This window comes from Bombus terrestris, chromosome 10 (genome assembly GCF_910591885.1).
Source record: "Bombus terrestris chromosome 10, iyBomTerr1.2, whole genome shotgun sequence".
NCBI classification, from domain to species: domain Eukaryota; kingdom Metazoa; phylum Arthropoda; class Insecta; order Hymenoptera; family Apidae; genus Bombus; species Bombus terrestris.
Genome location: NC_063278.1, coordinates 1,735,327 through 1,756,408, shown reverse-complemented (window position 1 = coordinate 1,756,408; position 21,082 = coordinate 1,735,327). Strand labels below are relative to the sequence as shown.

At 37.6% G+C, this 21,082-nt stretch overlaps 1 long non-coding RNA gene across 2 annotated transcripts; it reads right to left on the bottom strand.

Moving 5' to 3' along the window:
- Positions 1-14,874: 14,874 nt before the first annotated feature.
- Positions 14,875-20,438, bottom strand: LOC110119616. Of its 2 annotated transcripts, none has more exons than XR_002308097.2 (5): positions 20,299-20,438; positions 19,831-19,968; positions 18,610-18,677; positions 18,298-18,400; positions 14,875-15,819 (listed from the first exon to the last, which is right to left on the bottom strand). It is a non-coding gene; the product is annotated as an uncharacterized LOC110119616 (long non-coding RNA). The 2 variants fall into 2 exon arrangements; XR_002308098.2 differs by having other exon boundaries at positions 14,875-15,809.
- Between the last annotated feature and the right edge of the window lie 644 nt (positions 20,439-21,082).

Sequence of the window (21,082 nt, the reverse complement as noted above, 5' to 3'; positions counted from 1 at the left end):
GCATACATTCAGACCGTCGACCTTGCTCGCCAAGCGAACCAGGTTCACGTTCTCGTGAGGCCCCGGGGAACGGGTTGCCGATCAGGGATTCCCGAGCCGTCACCTTCGGCCAGCAAAAGCAAGGATGAAAATTAATGAAACCACAATTGGCGTTAATGGCTTCCCGTGGCACCAACCGACTCGAGAGAGTGAAAGAGAGAGCTTCTCGTTGCTCCTCGATGCTCGTGCATCCTCGTTACGGATAAACGTGGCGATTTTCGAGGGCCCAACAGTGTGTTGAAATCTTACGATGAATGCAGAAACACACGCGATACATATTCGTATTGACTTCGTTTCTATTCGAATATTTAAGAACTAATAATAATTTCAGGAAACGACGGTTTACGCGTAGCAATCGTGATCATGTTCTTCCTACAGATTTTGCGGTCTATACGGAGTCTTAAGGAATTCTTGCAACTCTTTCGGAGGATCGATTCTAGACACCGAAACATATACCAAAAAAAGTACGTAAAATCGCTGAAAATATATTTGTAATAATTATCGATGAGCACTAAAGTGATATAGCAAATCTTCAAAAGCGTTTTTCTCGAAAACGAAAGCCCATATGCAAAGAAATTATTAAGATACCGTAATCTCGCGTTAACATTATCAACAGGAATCACGTTGCTCGATTATACCGCAAAATACTTTGACTTTGAATGAATTTTGTGAAAGTCAGTAGCCACTAAACAAGTTGCATTTTCGCAGATCTCCGAGCTGCATCGTTTATGTGACTGGCCGTTTGTGAATCATAGCTAAGAAAGAGGTAGTCACCACGTGACAGCCGATTTGTTTGAAAGGCTCGGAGGCAAGGGATATCCGCGGCTCGCGACACGATCCAGATCCGAATTGGTTGAAGAAGATCGTGGTTCTGCGTTGAACGTGTGGCTCTATTTATAAATGGGCGCCGCGTGTGCGGCCACCGGTAACACGCTCCGAATCACTCGTGCTCGATGTTAATTCATTCGATTCTCGGTATCGCGAGCTGGGATCTTGTCTTTAACGCGTTAAGCCCTCGGCCTTGACGTTCCGTGTAATTACACCGCGTGGTCGCCGCGCGGTGAATCGCGCATCCTGAAACGAGTTGTACCGGAGTAGTAATATAACGTGGCGCGATGCCTTTTAATGAAACTTCTTCTCTCGAGTCCTGACGAGGCTTCAACGTCGCGTGGTTAACGATGTGAATGGTGAGATAGATAGGAAGATTGACCGGGTTGACGCGAGGTTTGTTATAAATACGCGAGTAGAAAAGGGTGCTCTTTCTCTTTCTCTTTCTATTTCTCCGGTTTAAAGATGGTAATTACAGTTAATGGGTAGAGTGCGAATTTTTATGCGTTTGTAAGAAACTCAAAGGCGCAAAAATCCACAAAATGCATATAATACGCAAAAATGTATAAAATATCCGAAATACGGTAGTCGTTGTAATATTTAGTAGAGGAAATAGTTCTCTGCGTAGATATCATTTATTTAATCGTATTCATTAAAATATGAATCTACGGAAATACCCGCGGTCTATTAATAAAGGAGCAGTCGAGAATTTCGAATGTACATTCACGAATAGTCGTAAGAACCTGTTCGAAGAGTAATTTTGAACGAATTCTATAGTAAGATAAATTTTATATATCGTTCGAAGAGAATGTTTGAAGTTGTGTATAGTAATATCACTGTATCTGCGGAGGAGGTAAGCGATTGCGAGCGCATGTGTACACGAACTTCCTGTTTCATTTTGGATGCCTCTATATGCTGCCAAAGTTTGCCGGGTGAAACCGGAAACACCCTGTATATAGCGTGTTTATCGAAGCGGATGTACATATAAGATATTACAATGTAGTCTCAACAAACAAATACTTAATCTATGAAGGGAGTTACGGCCATGTTGCGTTGAAAGACTTCGTGTGGATCGACTGTGGACTGTACCAGATATGCACATACATATGTGTTAGATCAATTTTACGGAATTCGTCGACAATTAGATTCATTCGAAAATAACTGGCTCGGTTACCCACTGGTTATTAATAAATAAATTCTTCAAAAATAGAATTGCTCTTTCATGCAATACACTCACTCGTCCTACAGTAATTTGGAATTTTGTTACTTTCCACTTCCATAAATTTTACTCTATAACACGTTGCTTTACAATACGAAATATTTTTAAAACAAAGCATTTTTCTAAAAAATCTTTCTGAAAGATCGTCGAGTCTCCTATGCATTAAATTCTTCCTGCAAACGTTTCGCGTTTCTTTATTTTCTAAATCAACCAAGCACACCTGTTATGCTTCCTTACTCGAACCAAACCTCGCCAAATAAACCCACGACAAAATAAATCGTAAAAACTCCAAGCACGTCATTAAACCGAGCCACAATCGCCTTCCGAGTAACACGGTTGTAATAGCAATTTTCGAAAAGGAACACGTGTACATACGTGCGAGGGACGTTCGTGCGTCTTGTTAATTAACTCGCAATCCGGTAATTGGCCGCGATAATAAGTTGCAGTTCTGGCACGCGGGGTCGTTCTACGGCTCATCGTCGGGTGCTATCTGGTTTGCCGGTGCACACCGTCGACCCTAGGAAACGTTAGAACGATAAAGAGGTTGCAGAGGGTCAAATCGCTTTAATCCTCCTTCCTCTTCCTTCTCTTTTTCTTTTTTTTCTTTTTTTTTTTTTCTTTGAATGGGTTGTCTCGGGCGCGGTCGCGTTAGCCAAGGACGAAGAGATTCGAGATACACGGCTGGGAAAATTCAGCCTCGAGATAATCTCTAACCCTTCGGGTTAATAGCCTGTTCTCCTCCGAAAAATTTACCTTAATTCTGGCCGGCTCTCTTCGCAGCCGGAAGTCGTGCCGGGCGACTGCGACTTCTCATCGAGAAGTCTGTTGATGTCTACGTGAAGCCTGTTCTCGCGTGTTTTATGTGGTGAAACGAAAAGTTTACCAGTCGTAGACTCCTTGGATTTGTTAATTGTAGGATGATATTGAGCTCAGTGCATTCGTAGTTGTAAATTTCCTAATTTAAACAGTATATGATGTTTAATGTTTATGGGAAAAATATACATTATTACTCGTTTATGCCAACAGTATACACTATGTGCAGCTTATGTAGTAGATCTCTGGTAACAGTATGTTAATTTTAGCAAAATGTTTTAGCAAAACAAATTCATGGCAAATTGATGATTAGAAGCAGTTCTTGTTACCACTTTATGAAACCAACAGACTATAAATTTAAATTTTCTATCGAAAGACGTAGTAACAGTACGTAAATACCGATGTAATGGCATAGATTTACCTTAAAACACTTTTCCTGATAATACATGGTACTAATTAGTACCAATATCGCTTTACAGTTACAACCTCCATTTACTCTTATTATATCGTAGATATTATTCAAATTTTTACTAACATTTTCCATTCTGACACTAAATGCAAGCGACTTTTTTAACTCAACGACGTAAGCCTCCGAATGCAATTACAACGTAGAAACGATCGCGAAAATTTGTATCATCGACGGTGTCCAGCCATAATCATCTCAAAGCCATCCAACTACGCACAAACATTAGCCACAAAGATACGAAGCCCTCTGTCACCCTCTACGCGTTTCGATATCGCGATAAACATCCCCGAGCGTATCATCGTCGACGCGAAGGGACACGAATCGAAGTAGGAACAGAGAGGACACGCGATGCCTGAATCTGATCTGCGAGCGGCGCGTCTCCCGATCCTCCATTTTCATAAATCAGCAAGTAGCGATCCGGAATGATTAATCCTCGACTCGATAGGGAAAACAGGGGGAATGAAAATGCAAATTCCGATCAGGAGGTCCCCGGACGCGCGACACTGTACGCCGGCACCCGTCGAAAGTGGATGACGAGCCATCCGCGATTCCGCATGCAATCCATCCGTCGATCGGGGAACTCAGTCGCGAATAATGTCCTCCGGCTGTCGTGAAAGTAGGCGTCGCCAAAGCGTATGCGTACATTAGCATTTAGCAATTAGTAGGGAACGGTATTCCATCAGCGTCCCTCCGTTTCACCCCCGGTTTCACCCCAAGTTTCGTTCGTTCGGCTGCCTACACGAGGATTAAGAGCGCGAAAACGCGCCCGCGACCGTCTGCGCGATCGAGAAGGGTTGAAAACTCTGTGTGTGTAAAAGTGGTGTACACGCTCGATCGTAATGGTATAAATATGGAGTACCTGCGAGTTAAAGGCGGCCGTCGTGTTTCGCACTTTCTGCAAGGAATTTCCGCTTTTCGTTGCGTTTGTCGCGCGAGACCCTGTGAGGCGCGCGTTTCTCAAACGCGGCAGTTTTTGATGTTAATGGCGAGGGTCTTCTTTCGCGAGGAAACTCGCGCCTTTCTCACGTCCATGCTTTTCGCGATATATCACAAACTTCAGTTTTTCTCCTTTTTTTCCTTTCCTTCTTTTTTTTTTTTTTTTTTTTTAGGAAAATGTTTGCCGATAAACGGAAAGAGTTGGAGGAATATGTTTCTTTTTCCATCGTTCTGATGAAATGTCGCGAGCAGAAATGTGAAGTTTCTTCGCGGACAAATACAGAAATAAAAATGTTACGTTGTTACGTTTATGAACAAGTTATTCCCTATTTATCCGTGCGATATTACATGTCTGTAGCAATATGTTTTAACGAATATAATTAATATTTTTATTTAAAAACTACAAAAAATTCCAAAGTTTTTATTGCTTTCCCTTCGATATCCTACTCTTTAAAAGCCTGAAACCGCATCCCTTCTTCGACTATCCTCAACATTGCCTTTCTACGCATCATTCCGCCATCGCAAAACCTACCCCGTCGCTATCCACACGTTGCGCCGTCTCTTTCTAGCGGATCGTAACCGTTTTCCCATCCAAACCACCGTTCTCCTTGACTTCAACCAGAACTTCAAGACATCCGTTCCGTTCCACGAACCACAAACCGAGCCATACATAAAAGGTTCCAGCATCTGCTCAAGAAAGATGTACGGAATAAGATATATGTATATTTCAATTTGCTCGCTCTTTTGCTTTGCTTAAGAATGCAGCAACCGTAAAGATCTCGTCCGCTCTTCCACATTCAGCTTTCGTACGCTCTACAAACAGGGATTTCTCCACCGTGCAACGATATGAAAATTCAAGTCAACGAGAGGTTGGTAAATATCTTAAGCCGTGTAATGGAATGTTCGCACATTACCGACAGGCCATTAATATGGTAGTCGTATTCGCGGAGAGTGGCGTTTTGCTTTTTAGCGGACAGTAAGTGCCCGGTCGCACGAGCCTTTTTATTACAAACTTACAGTGGAGTACACATTTGATCCAGAGAGGTATCAAAATTATTTTCTTGCTTTCAATGTATCTAAACGCTCTCACGAATAATGAAATGTGATTGTTTAGCAGAATTTTGTACAAGAAAGCATAGGAGAGTAACAAAAATCAGAAGTAATTTATAACATATCATTTTCTTTACTTTTTGCTATAGAATCTTCGCATCGAGATTCTTCATTTCAAGATACTTGCGTATACGTATGCAAGGAAAATAAAATTTCGCTGTTCGTCCAAACAAAAATTACAAATTTCGCTCTACTTTGAAAATTACAAATATCAACAAAATGGAAGGAAGCGGAAAATGTTTTTTTCACAAAGTTTCAATAAGTTGGGTTTTTGTAAGAGATTTATAACAAAGTCTTGTATTCGTTCGCTCAGCGTCATTAGCGAGTATTTGGTCAAAATATAGCTGAAAGTGCTTCGGTGAATTAGGAGAAGATAGGTCACGAGGTTTGGCAATAATTATATATGAATAAAATTCGCTTCTGACGTGGATTTCCTTAAATATGAAATTGTTACGGATAATTATACTCGTCTTTGATAACAAAAGTCTGCACATTCATCTAAAATGAATGTCAACTTTACGCGACCAGATTTAAAAGAATAGGTACAACGTAACGTTCATTGAAAAAACGCTCGTGTGGTCGAGCCCTAATAATAAGTGGGTTACCACGGATGCACGCGCGCCCACATACCCCTCTGTATACATAATTGTTTGGACACGAAAAGCTGCGCGCGTAAAACACCGTTTCCTTACTTGCCCGTTTCTTCCCTTTGTTTGCTCTTCCATGTTCGTGCATCGCGCCAGTTAAATTGATTTTACCTCCGCCGCTTCGTGTATTTGTCTTCGAAAATACGGAGGAATTCCGATCCAGCGAGAAACAATCGAAGCCACGCCTCGTTTCGTTTTCATTTGTTCGTTTGTTTTCCTACCTGGCACAGTAGCCGTAATGCAGCTCGATAAATATCACTTATAAATTCTCTCGGACGATTAGGGGTGAATTTCTTTCTCCCGGAAATAATTAATGAATGGACGTTACTGTTCGTGTCAACGTATTTACACGAGTGAATGATTTGCCCGTTCTTTCAATATTTCGATACGAATCGAAGGTTTTATCGAAGAGAGTTAAGAAATTTATTATTATAATTACGTAATTATCGTAAAAGAAAGTTGCAGTACTGACATAATATAAGTACTTCTTTCAAAAAGAAAGAAACAAAACTAAAAAGTAGAACGTAACGATAAATATAAAGCAAACATATCATCGAGGTATGCCAATAGGTTTATTATTAATTTCACGCATATTGTTACAAGAAAGGAAAGTCGTTCCCCCTTAATGAATTTTCTATATCTTCGAATAACAACCAGCATTACATGGAACAAGCAGTATTCGAATCGTATAGGCAGATCAAAAAAAGGAATTAAACAACGAAGAATTAATAAAAAGCAACGAAGCGGAAGAAAAATCGTCCCATAATTTTTCCTCGCTGCGTTGCTACGATTTTCTCTCTATTCGTTGAACAACTGCGCTATAGAAACGATCAACGACCCTTAGATAACATTAACACAATGATCCCGCTTAATAGGTTTAGAAATGACTGCCGATCTCATTAAAAAAAGCTGGTGCACGTTTTGGCGAGCATGATTCTCTCTTGGGGAGGAAGAGTCTCGTAAAAAACTACCCTCGAAACGCTATTGACAGCGTATCATCGAACGATCAATGTAACCGATGATGGGACATCGTTAAACGCGTTTCTGGCTCGTCTATCATCGTGCAGCGTGGCTCGTTCACGCTTCCGAAAGCTTTTATCGCGATGCTGAACACGTTACAACGTATTACATCATACTCGACACCAGTCGTCCTGACATTAACGAGCGATAGTATTTTCTAGCGAGCTTTCGCTACCACCGAGAGAACATCCTCGTCGACGACTTGCGCGAAAAACTCGAACTGCCTCGTGAACGAGCAATAATTTCTGCTCACGCGTACGTATTGTTTGGAAATATTTCTTGAAATATACGGACGTACGCTACGTGCAACGTGATGTTTCGAAAGCAATGGACCTAACTGCACAATGCTTTGGAACAGAGAAATGGAGTGAGTACGGGTTATCGATTGGATTACAGCAGATTACAAAAACGCTATTCTGCTGATGAAAATTAGTAATTTCGATGGTACAAAAAGTGGAATTCGAGGTATGCGAATTCTATTAAAAAAAAAAAAAAAAACATACTTATCACTATAATCAAAATTTAATTTAATTACAAGTGAGGCATGTCAGATAAAATGAAAAAAGAATAAATACATAGCTACGCAACTCTTACACTAACAAATTTTTGACCGATAATATGTCCGACTTCTCTTCTACATTTACAACAATACTTTATTCAATTTAGCTGTACCAAACGCATAGTATGTATAGCATTCGGTATCAAAAGCGAGATTTGAGAATACCTGTACAATGAGTGTATCGTCAAAGTAAATAAAGAATTTATCCGTATTTTTCCTGGGCCATTGTCTCTGATCGGATTTGATCGACTATTCGCTTAGGTAAATCGGACTGGATTAAGCTGTCTGTTTCTATGCCAGCTTAGGAATGGAACGCGGTAATCCGACACCCGGTTAATGCTCGACAGGAAGTCAACGGGAAGACGAGGAGAGGAGGCACGGTCGATGAGTGATACCGGCCGCTTTACAGCTATCCCTTGGGGAAAAAAGCTTATAGCACTTTTTCTCTACGTTGTATCACTTTATAGTATCATTTTTGGGAGTCTCTTCAACGAACGATCCCTTTATGCTAAATTTTAAAATTATTTTCCTATAAAAATGGAGAAATACGACTTGTCATATTTTCATCACTGACATTCTTTCTTCGTTTTAAAAAATTCGAAGGTCCTGAAGAAAAATCATACAACAGGCAAAATGCAGGGTGGATCGGAAGGAGTTTTTCCTCTGCGAAAACGGGCGTAGAAATTTCCGATTAAAAAGGCAAGATATCCGACAATTTATCGTGAATTCTCCGGCGTGGAAAACGGTAAAGCGAGGTGATACATAGCGATGAGGAGAGGAGGGGAGGGCTCGCGTACGCAATTGCATGCGGGAAGAAAAACGCGAAATCGTGATCACTCTGCTAGTGTTCGCATTGTTCACGATTTCTTCCCGCCAAGGCGATGATGATGACGACGCTTTGCCCCTGGCGCTCGCTATGTTCGAAGGAAAATGGGAGAAAATGTCATTGGCCGGGTGCGTGGAGCTCGCGTGCTTTGTAATTGCGCGCGATCGATCCTCAGACGCGTTCACCTCCAGCATAGGGGTGCGAAAACGATCGTACGTCTAATGGAAATCGGCTGTTAGCTATCTCCCGATGGTTTCTCGATTCTTTAATGAGAATCAAGGGTGATCAGGAACCTTCGAACGATAGTATTATCGTTAAATCGAATACGTGTGTGAATCCTTGACGAAGAATAATGAAACCCCTCGTATTCCTTGTTTTAGTCACTGTATCGCTTGTTTTAGATAAACGCGATTGATTATGCTTTCACAAAATTACCACTTATGGTTTTACATGCTTATATCGTTTCTATGTTACTCGAACAATTTCGTATATTCTTATGAAAATACCACGAAACTGTACTACATCTCCATTTTTGGAGACCTTTGTGTTTATTTGCAGTCTTCGAGCAAGAATTTCAAGAAATATAAGATATTAGAGTTTTCAACTTATTATATGTTTATATACACATATTTTGAAAACTTTGATCGTCGTAAAGGCTCTGATATTTTAACAAGAATATAGAAAATTGTCAAAGAAAATGTAGAAGAATCGAATGTAAGAAATTAAAGTAAGAAATAAAATTTCAAAATTGCGCGATTAAATCTACATTTCCAATGGGACATTTACGATGCCTTGACGTATTGTCACAAGATCAATAATAGCCTAACATCGTATCGCAACGCCCACGTCATTCTGCTCGCTTCGTCTCATCACATTATTACATTGTATTATCATCGGGTTATTACAAAACGAAGAAAATTGAGTAGGTTGAATATAATGCAGCAAATACGTTAGAGAAAGTCTGCATTTACTTAAAATGCCCTGTGTATAAAATGTACCTTCTGTTCTTGGATTTCATACAAAGAATGCAACGATATTAGCGACCATTTCAATTCAACGAAATAATCGAATAAAAGATTTAATTATTTGAACGCTCTAAAGATCGTAAATTATCTTGGAACGCATACAATAAAGAAAAGTCGAAGACGTAAAATTAAATTCTCCTGTTACACCAAAGAATGTTTTTTGTTGCAAACCGGACCGATTCCGGACGGAAGTCGAGGTAAAAACACGGGCGTAACTCGCAATCACCGTTCATATTGCTTGTTGTTCAAAGTAAGAATTGCGAGAGGTAGTTGCGAGCTTTGGCAATACCTGGACAACGTTACCTTGGTGTTTCCCTAATCCAGGAAATTGCTCGTCCCAGCAGGGCGATTCTGTCACGTGTACGAGGCGAAATGAGTTTCCATGGAAGAGAAGAAGAGGTACATTTCCGAGGAATGCGATAGAGAGGAAGAATATTGGACGATGTTCCCATAGATTTACGTGAAATCGCTGAATTCGAATGTTAGCTCTGCTGACAATAGCTTTCCCGATAAAAAGCATCACATTCAGATTTTTCTAATCCTTCGTCGCTGTGAAAAGTATTTCAATTACCTTTGTCGTGCTAAATTAATCAACGTCCTTATTAATCTTTTTCTTTAACGTTTTATCGATAAGAAAACTCTTATTCGATAAGAAACTCTAGATATTTGCAAAACTTTGACAAAATACGAGTTCCAACAATAGACGTTATCGGAATTCCAATATTCCAACTTTCATCATCCGATATTCTTTTCTATTATTTAAATGTTCTATCATTCGACTGATCGAGATACTTTATTATTGAAATAGTACATTTCCTTCGTTACGTTAATAATGAAATTGGTATTTGTATGAAATTAATCAGTGCGCACAAGTGTCTGGCATATAACGATACCACAGAAAAAAGAGAGAAATGTTTTAGAAGCTAGGAAGTGATAAAAATGTCTCAACAATCAGAAAATCAAGAAATGAGTATTTCTCTATTATGAAAATATCAACTATCTTTACTTATCTAGTAATTCTGATACTGGGCCTTACACTAACTTCCAAAACGCTATCTTCAATGGCTACCATACATGGAAACGATCACAAAAAGAGCCGAAAACCCCTCTTCGCTCCATTTAAACAGTAGCATACAATACGAACGACGCGACGTCACCATCGAATGGCCACGAAAAAATCGAGTGGCGCTCGATCGCATTTACGGACAAACAAAACGTATACCAACCGGCCCCAATCTGAGCTCCGATCTCGAGCACGAAACAGCCAGCTGGTAACAAAGGTGACCAGAATCGCGGATCATAAAATGCAGCAAAAATAACTCCGAATTTAGCATCGTACACGGGCCATAAATCCACGCCGCTTCCGACGTTAAGAGTCGCCCGTGTACCTCGATCGGCCTCGTGTGCAAGGTTCTTTGACCGGTGCACGTCGAAACGTTTGCGAGGGTGTGTACACGCTTTCGCTATGGCGCTATAAGCTTTGTAACTTTCGCGTACGCTGGCCTCTGTACCTGTGATCCAGGGGGTTGGCGAAATAAAGCGAGCTACACAATGGTTAATAATCCTATTTCCTATTTATAAAGTTTCGATCGTTGGTTTTGTTGCATCACAACGAAAAGGGATCTTGAAAAACGGTTTACATCTGTACCTATCTTGGCCGTGTGAGAGCTAATTTCGACAAACAATCGCTTATTAAGAAACGATCTTGGAGGTGCATTTATCGTAGATAAATTATCGCTGAATGTTTTATCGAACGTCTCCTTGAGCCACTTACGTATGTTTACCTCTGTATTTGTCTAATTTTAATATTCGTGTAATTGGCTAGCGCTTGTTCAGTTGCTATTTTTCTACAAAGATATACGTAGAGGAATGCTATCACAGTGATTGAATTTTTGAATATTTTCTTCTTTGAATCGCTCAAGTTCCTGTTACCATATAGTAGTATGATTAACATTCTTTTCGCTTTTAGCGTACCAAAGATATGCCGATGATTTTCAAGTATAGGAAAGTTTAAGAGATCAATGCAGTCAATGCATATAAATGGCACATTACACGAAGAATATCAATAAACGACTAACATATAAACATAATAACTCGGTATCAGAAACACGATCGAAGACTGAATCCTGAAATCATCGATCATTATACCCTCCCTCCTCCCGGCTCATATTCATCGACTTGTTCGTACAACGAGCAAATACCTTAACCTTCCTGTTAAATTTTTACTTCTCCGTTAAAGTATCAAACGTCATTTATAATTACAATTACAGCGTCGTTCGGTAATTAAAGGCCTCTTAAACAAGATCGATATGATCGAGTCTTGAGAGCGAAATAAACCAGTCTGCTCATTACATGGAAACCGTGTTGCGCGGCATAATTAATCGATCGAGCCAGAATCAATAAAATTTCTTTCGATCGTACGATTATGAAGGCCATAAAGCGTTCCATAATCACTGGATCTTCAAGTCAATAAAATTCTCAAGCGGTGCCGATCACCGAGGAACATTTTCGCTCGATCGTTTCAAATCCGTTTGATAAAATCTCTTTAACCCCAATTTCCTGCAGCGAGCAAAAAGAAAAAACGAACAATGGTCATTTGAGGAAGGATACAGAATCTGGTTAGACTTGGTTAGACTGAGCGACGCTTAAGCGCGATTAACTCGCCATGTTATGTCTCCAGGATCCTGCGGGACCAGTTTACGAGACGTCGCGTCGTTTCGTATAGCGCGAAATTCGAAACTCCATTCTCGCAAAGTGTTCCCGTTGAATTAATTCGATGGTCCGCCGCGAATATTTACTGCTCGTCGCTCTGTGTATTTTTCGCTTGCCCAAAGTCTTCTTTACTTTCTGTTTTTAAATCAGTGATTTATAAAATTTAGACAGCGATCCTTTTCCTTTCTTTATGGGCAAGATGAACTCTTAGGAAAAATCAGAAACGTTAAATTTTAGGAATTGAACACTCGGTTCCTCTTAAAAATCATACTTTTTAAAATATTAATCCTCCACCATTATCATTAGACCATTTTACACTGCGGAATACATTAATGACATTTGTCGAGTAAGATTTACGATACAAGTTAAAATTAACTTTCTCAAAGTGTAACAAAAAGATGGCACAGAATTTAGAATAAATCTTTTTATCACCGTCACTCTTAAGAGACAACAATATCAATTGATTCAAAATAAGATAACTCTACTCAGACTATAAAACCAAAAAATTGATCTTCATCAAATATAATATGAGAGTATAATTGCACGGTAGCTTGCAATCTGTAGGGTATAAATATAGCCAAGTAAAATAAGCAGCACGATCAAGGTAAATCTTAAGCGAACCCATAAAACATTGATCTTTATGACGTTCATGAAGTATACGAATTACGAGCGTGTTTCGTATCATTTTTAATCGAAGCTGAATATCCGATGCGTGCAAAGATTCGCGTTGTATGTCGATCGTGAGGATAGATATTAAACGCAAAGCGGTCCTTGGCGGCCAAGATGGATCGTGCGAAAACTATAACGACGCGCGAACAAGACTTTCACTTACACGTCGAGACCGATTATACAATCACGCTCGATCTTCCCTTAATTATGGCTCACGATCGCCGGTCGAGATATAACAAATTACCGGATCTTAATTTTCTTCTTCCTTCCGACGTTTCCTCGAACTCGCTACTACAAACTACGAATAAATACGACGATGTGAGAAATTATGGGTCTGAAGGGAGTTGCTTCGACGCCATAGCCAAGTATCGAACCAGTTGCTTGCGAAAATTGTATCGCGCAACGATCGTATTTTAGAAACAACTTACGCGATAATGGAACGTTGCATATTCGATACTGAAGTTTCCCTCGCTCAAACTTTTTATTGTTTTCGGTTGACACATTTCACGAGACGACCGAGACTCGATATTGCGACATGTGGATTAATTCATTTTATTTTCTGTATAAAGAGTCAATTATTAGGAAAGTTCAAATATTTCTCTATAAGAAACACTAGTATATAAATTAATTTCACTCTGAAAACGTGAACTGTTAAAATTGAAATGAAATATTACATCACTCTCGCACGGTCCATAAAACAACTTCCAACTTTACTATTTAATTAACGTTTCCGTAAAATTAGCAATACTACGCTTTTGTATCTTGATTAGCCTGACTTCAAATATTCAGATCGGATTTTAATTTCTCAATCAAGTATTTTAATTCCAAAGCAACCAGACTAGCCGCGTAGAATAAAATCTTAATCTCTTAAAGAAGAGACAAGTGTTGGTTTTAAAATAAAAATTACTTTACCCCAGCCTTATCCTTCACTGATGATCGATCAACATCCGCACTGTTCTCGACAAAAACAAGAAAATAAAGACGAAACGCGTCAGATTTACGGCAAACATTAAGCTGCCCTCCCAGCCCCGGTGAAACATGGCTCGTCGATAAATCGACATCGATCATTGTTTCGTCTCGGCGATCAAGGGGGTTGACGTTAACGACGGAATTCAAGCCTGGATGGCGTTGGCTCGTAAAACGGAACCCCTCCTTTTCTCCAGGCCTGTGCACTGTGCACGGAAACTTCAGCCGGTCGGACGGCCGCGAAACTCGAAACCCTGGCGTTGAATCGAATTAATTGAAATGGCCGGAGCTATTATAAGAAGTTGCGGTGCTCGTTTCGTCGGGAATCGGATCGATATCCCCTGACAGCACGATAGAAAGAGAGAAAGAGAGAGAAAGAGAGAAAGAAAGAGAACTTCTCTCTCGTTCACGAGAACCAGTTTGTCGTCTGGCTTTATTAAAACATGTAATTACAATCTTATTATAAACTTATCGTCGCTCGACGTCCCCTCGAGAAACGACACTCTAGGCTACCGGTGAAAATTACTTGTGCCGCTTTTCTCCAGATCACGTGAACCCGATCGATTATTCACGGCTCGTTTCCTTCGATTAAAAGACGAGATTGTGGCGCGCCAAGAGATTCTTTTTTTTACTTCTTGTCGTTTTATTCGTTTTTGTCAAACGAGCTAGTTCGTACTTAATTTTAACATCGGCGGATACTTTTCTCTGTTATGTCGGGCTCTATTTACATTAATCTCGAAGTCTCGCTCGATCAGATTTAACACGGTCTTAATGATGGCAAATTTAATAGCGACGATTGCTACCAGAGTGAAAAGGAAGTTGTAATGTAGAGGTTGTAGGGAAGATGTAACAACCGGTGGTTTATTTGTGAATTATTTTGAAGAATAAAACCATTTAATGAAAAAGAAGCATTAACTTTATTATAGACGAGCAAAAAATGCACCAAGTTTCCATTAGGTCTACTTGGAAATTAATGAGAGCTAACAAGCCAGATAAATCTTCTAAGTTCCATAAAAATATAATCGCGAACGCAGCCAATTAGCTCATATTATTTCCTATATAAATAATAATCGTAACATATAATGATACATTTAGTAATTTTATATCAAATAATATTGCCCAGGTCTCACCGCGTGGAGGTTTCTGTGTGCGGAGACCCACCCTAACCACATCCTATCCACCCTCCTTTTACGAACAAAAGTTTATTTAAAACATCAATTTACAAACGAATTCTCTTTTTCCTGAATGTAAAAGTTGGAAATTAATCATAAAAATAGAAAATTAAATTAAATTTTAAACTAATGATGTAACACTATGTGGGTTTATAATATATCAAAAGTTTTACTTTCATATTTTACTTTCATTGCAAAGAAAGGCGTAGGATAATCGAGAGTTAAAAAGAACATCAAGGAAAAAGACAAAAATAAAATTAAATACGTCTCACAAAGAGTTACATTTATTAAACTTAAATAGACGCGAACTACCTTTTCTACTACGTCAACTACATCCATGCAACTAATTACCAATAAGCAAAATTAAATACCCATACTTAGTACTAAGATTTTTTTAAAACAATAATTATAAATCTAAACCTAATCCTAGTTATAAATCTAAACTATCCTATCTATCGTCAATTTAATAATTTCGATAAATCCTATAAATATCTGACTGTAATAAGGGACGGGAAAGGGATATTGCATGGAACAAACGTATCTTTCAAAATATTGAATATTTTTCACGAACTTTGAAACATGTTTTTCGCCTTACTAATTCTATCACTGATCAACTAGAGATTTCGTACAGTCCCTACGCAATACAAGTCTAAAAGTTTTATTCAGACTCTATACACGTACGTATATAGAGACCTAATAATTCTTTTATGGTTTCTATCTATCTAACAATCTGAATATAATATAGAGAAGGAAAGGGATATAGGAGATCCTAGTCTTCTGTCGTTGATTCCATGATTGGTTTCTGAAACAAACTCAAATTATAAAAAGATTAGATAAAAACTTCATGGGACTCAATGAAATTCTCAATAGGCGAGACTCAAACACTTTTGTGTACTATCATTCTTCCTTCTTCCTTTAATTGCTTCCCATAATTCACAGTGCTCCACTCTAGAACCTTTAACGTTGGTAAAAGAAGACTAACAGCTACCGCGATATTTTATTCGCAACGCTAAAGCAAACACGATCATCATTTTACCGCAACTCTAATCCAAACCGAAATCAGCACTTTTTCACAACTCTAATTCAAACCGAATTTACCATTTCTTCGCAACTCTAATTCAAAGCGATATTAATCATTCGCAACACTAACAGAAAAACGCGATTGGGCCCATATGATGGTGTGCCGACATATACGTCGGCAAAAAAAAATACTGCTACTACTACTGCATACTACACATATTAAAAGCGAGCATAGTGACAAAGTAGTAACAAGAATGACTTCCCATACTCTGGATAATTCAGAAGATGAGGAGCCATTAGTAGTTGCCCTCTTCTATGGCAGTTTGCCGGGCCTCTTCGGCTTATAGCCTTTTCTTTCTTTGGGCGCAATGCCCGCTGAAACTTAAATCTAAGCTCGAGTCTTTCTAATCGCAAACAAAAGAAAAACTTGTAAAGGTAAAATAAAAACATAAATCGCGGAAGCTGATTCAAGTGCACATGGACTAACCGACGATCACAGTAGTGATCGTTGTCCATTCGCATGTGCGTGCTCGAGCGATACATAAACGTGCGTACCGAGACCCACTCGCGACCACGACCGCGAAATTCAAAAAACCGATAGGTAAAACCTTAAACGAGTGGCATTCCCCGCTAGTTCTAGTTTTACTGACGATTTTTCAAATTAGATTTCCTGAAACAGGTTGGTCACGCGAAAACGCGCCTACCCGACCACAGACTGTGCCAACCTGCCCGGCCCTACCTACTTATAATTAACAGACACACCAGAAAGAATGCTACCTATCCTACCTAGCCCTATATTTAAAAATGGCAAAACAAGCACACCAACACACTCACTCCACGATTCTCTCACGTACCACCCGGGCGCAAGGGCCTACACTAGAGAGCGCGTCCCGGGACGCCTCCGACACCCGAGTTCAGCACGCTACTTGCATACTCTAATTTACGTACCATTTTCCTGAAATCGACTGACGAAAGCTAGTAACCATTGCGTAATGAAAGTACACGTAAATTTCAATTTTAATTATGAAAATTAATAACAAAAAGATTAAGTACATCTTTTATACAGACGTTTTTATTATAAATGCTTATAGATTAGACAAATTTGGTATTATTATCATAATTCGGTCGTAAGATCAGTATCATTAATATTTGTAATTCGTTGTGTCCAATAGCGGATCTGGTTATTATTATAACTTCTGATTGGACGAATATTTGTGAATTGTTTTTTTATTATTTAAAGTTATAGCGAATAAAATAATAATTGAAACGACGCAATTCCACAGCCTAACCACACACACACATAATGTGGAAAATACGTCGTGCACGATACACTAACGCATCGTCAGTCGCTAAGAAATATTTATAAGCTTATGAACTATGGTCATCGTACTTAATGCCTTTTCTTCGCTCAAGTAACACCTGGGCACGTGAGTGAAGTCCTGGTAATAAATACGGAAAGGGTTAAACCTGAAAATCCTGAGCTAAAAACTGATTAGTGCATCTATTTTACGTCTACCGGACTATAATCGAATCAAAATAGTGCAATAATATTGACTTTATACTCTTCTTTACTAATTTGATTATTGAAATTATCACAGTAAAAGAAAACAAACTGACAAGTAAGAAATTCATTTAATAATATTGATTTAAATAACTTCAGACGATCTCTTCATCAAAGCACATTTTTGGAAACATGTAAACAGTGTTGTAAACTCGTTGCTTTGATTTCAAAATCTACCTGTCGCGAAGTTTCTTCTTGCACATGAAATTTCACACATTTTTATGCGCAGAGGTGAACTCTAGTGCCTTTGTGTTTTAAATTTTATTCATGTTTATAATATGAAAATCAAAGAGAATTCATACGCTAATATTTTCAATATTATTTATAATAATATTATTGGATAATATTATTATTTAACTTCTGCATATATCTTGGTGAGCAAATAACTTTCAATCACAGATAGATAAACAAATTATTAATAATATGTGGTTCGTATTAATTATTCACATTATACTAATATCATTAATATAAAGTGTAACTCGTCAATGTAGTAATATAATAAAACGCGATGTGCAAGAAGACCTATCCTGAACTAGTAAATAAAACACAGAAAACAAAAATATTACTACTCACGGGTATAATAAATACCCGTGGTCACTATGCTGGCAAAAAGATTCTACGTAATACAACCAGTCATCCGTGCCGATTCGGATCTTTCATCCTACGACATGATTGAGTGACCGGAGGAACAAAAATGCATGCAACTTACAATTAAATGCGTAGGACGTTGTCAGCACCGCTGCAATAGTCTAGAAGACATCATCAAGGAAGAACCATCAAAGCCCATGGAAGAAGTGGAGGGTGTGAAAAATCTGTTATAAAACGTGGATTGTTGTAAGTTACTACTAAACATTATGATTATTTGAGAAATTTGAAGTAATGAAAGACTAATATCTCGATTAAACATAAAATTATAAAAGCTTTGTATTCAAAAATTGTAAATCCAATAGTTTCTAAATTTGCCCTGATCATATTCTAATTAAAGACTAGTAATTAAAGAAAAATATACAAAGATACTTACATACTTGGCTTTTGAAGCATCATTAGATCCTCTCGAAGAACTGGTAAGTGGTAGACAATGGGACAGATCTGTACATAACAAAATATGGAACGTTATAATTTATTGAACAGAAAAATTTCTTTTCTAATAATTCTTAATTACTATAAGAATTGCAACTCTAACTTAACAGTTCGAGATCTAGGAATTGGAAATCTAATAATTTCTGAACCATGTTACACGTCTTTCTTCTAATTCAATATTAAAATTTTAAAACTTTATTTCAATAGAAATTGGTAATTCAATCAAACTACAAAAAAATAGTACTTATACTCTTAAACTCCTGGCAAAGGCTTTATCCTCTTGAGCATTGATTCTAATGCCGAAAACGAATAGTACTTGGAAAGGAGTGTAAACAAAAAAAGAAAAATAAAGTACTACTAACACGCTCGTTTAAATAAAACGCCGAACAAACAATGAATCTAATTTCGCGTATGACTATTGCAATTAAATTTAATAAGAGCTATTGTGCTCTAAAGAATATTAAGAAAAAACTACTGCGTTACAAACACTGACTCTATCAACCGCATTGCACATGGTCACGAACATTCTCTGAAAACAAATCTACATTAGTAGAGAGGCGGAGGGGAGTAGGGAAATAAGTAAGATATGTTTTGCTTTCATGCGTTTCTTCTTTTGTGGTTGTCTATCGAGCATTTATTTTGAAAATACTGCTGTTTTTATAAAGCTATCGAAGACAAGTTACGTTGTTATCATTCATTTCCCAAAGTATCATAATGAATATCACGCAAATGAAATATGTATTTATAATATACGAATAAGTATAAAATATTACTTGAGAATATGCAATACTTTGAAACATTTAGAAATGCTATAAATAAACGTATATTAATATAATATAATCGATTTCAAAGACTATATTCTTGAAATAGACGACAAATCTACTTTAAATTTGAAAACTTGTCTAATAATTCGCTTTGTCCAACTATTTGAAAGTCTATTTAGTATTGGCATTGGCATTAATTTATCTCAAATAAATAAATCATTTATAATATTCGACATAGCAAAGTAATTTCTATAGTCTTTTCTAATTTCATATCGGTATTCTCGAAAAAACACAGAGTTGTTAATTGTTCTATTATATTATCAATACATCAACAACGAATCATAAGATCAGGTATGAAATATGTATCATAAAATAAATAATTGTATACCAAAAATTACCAATGATTCAATGAAAGGGCAATATAAACTTATCCATCTCCATGAAAAACCATTAAATTAAATTTTGACCGTTATGGCGTCCATATTTGAATTCCTGTTTCTTGGCGCCAATATGTCTTCTTAACTGACGCCAATAACCTGCAAAATAGAGAACCAACAATTTGGAACAAATATTCAAAATTAGAAAGGATATTATATTAAAATCAAACGATAATCAAATCAAAATCTGTGTCAAAAGTAAGAATACAAGCTATTGCTAACTCTAATGACCAAATACACGATCGAAGAAAAAAGAACAATCGAAATATGCAGAGAGACTATTCAACTTCGTTATTTTAATTAATTAATTAATAAAATAATGCGTATTAATTAAGCAAATCTAATAGTAGAGTGTAAAAACAGCAGAACGACGGTAGTAATACAAAGACAGCAACGACGAGAATTCTACGCAATTAAAGAATTGTATACCTGTCGCGAGTTGATACGTTTTAACGACGCGATCTTCGACCTACGAATGCCACACCGCGCCGCTGTTTGTCTCACCGAGCGAATTATGCAGTGGTGGGGATGTTCAGCCCGGTTGCAAGTCAATCGCATTCGAGTCGCCGAATTTCTGGAAAAAACTATCAGTTATAGGAAATGTTTACAAGAGCGAGGGACACGAGTGGTGTTATATTACATACACATACGAATTTGAAACACGACTATATTACAGTAGAAATATTATTCGTTCTCTTTAACGTGACCACGTAAAATTCATATATATTATTCCTAATGAATATACAGAGAATGCGTAATCAAAAGTAATGTTTTTTTTTCAGTATAAAATAAAGATATATTTTTGATGGAGAGTTTTAGTTTTATGTTGTACGAGTAACGCTATTTTAATTTAATTACTTATTATTATTCGTATATTATGCGTTATGAATGGATAATGGCATAGAGAACATTGTTTTAATTAAAATCGTAATTAAAAAAAGAGGATTGAAATGAATGTCTAGTCTAGAATAAGTTGTTTTAAAAGCTTATATCTAACAAAGTAGTGCCATATTTAGTCGCACTAAAGCCATCTATATATATTTTATAATGAAATCATTATTAATTATCATTAATGAATATTAATAGAGAGGACCTAGTATTTCAAACATCCTTCTTAAATACCGAATAACTCTGGAAATAGATCAGATTGAGACACGCTGCATTTTTTGATTAAACAAGAATTATAGATAAACCTTTTTAAAATAGACAAAAA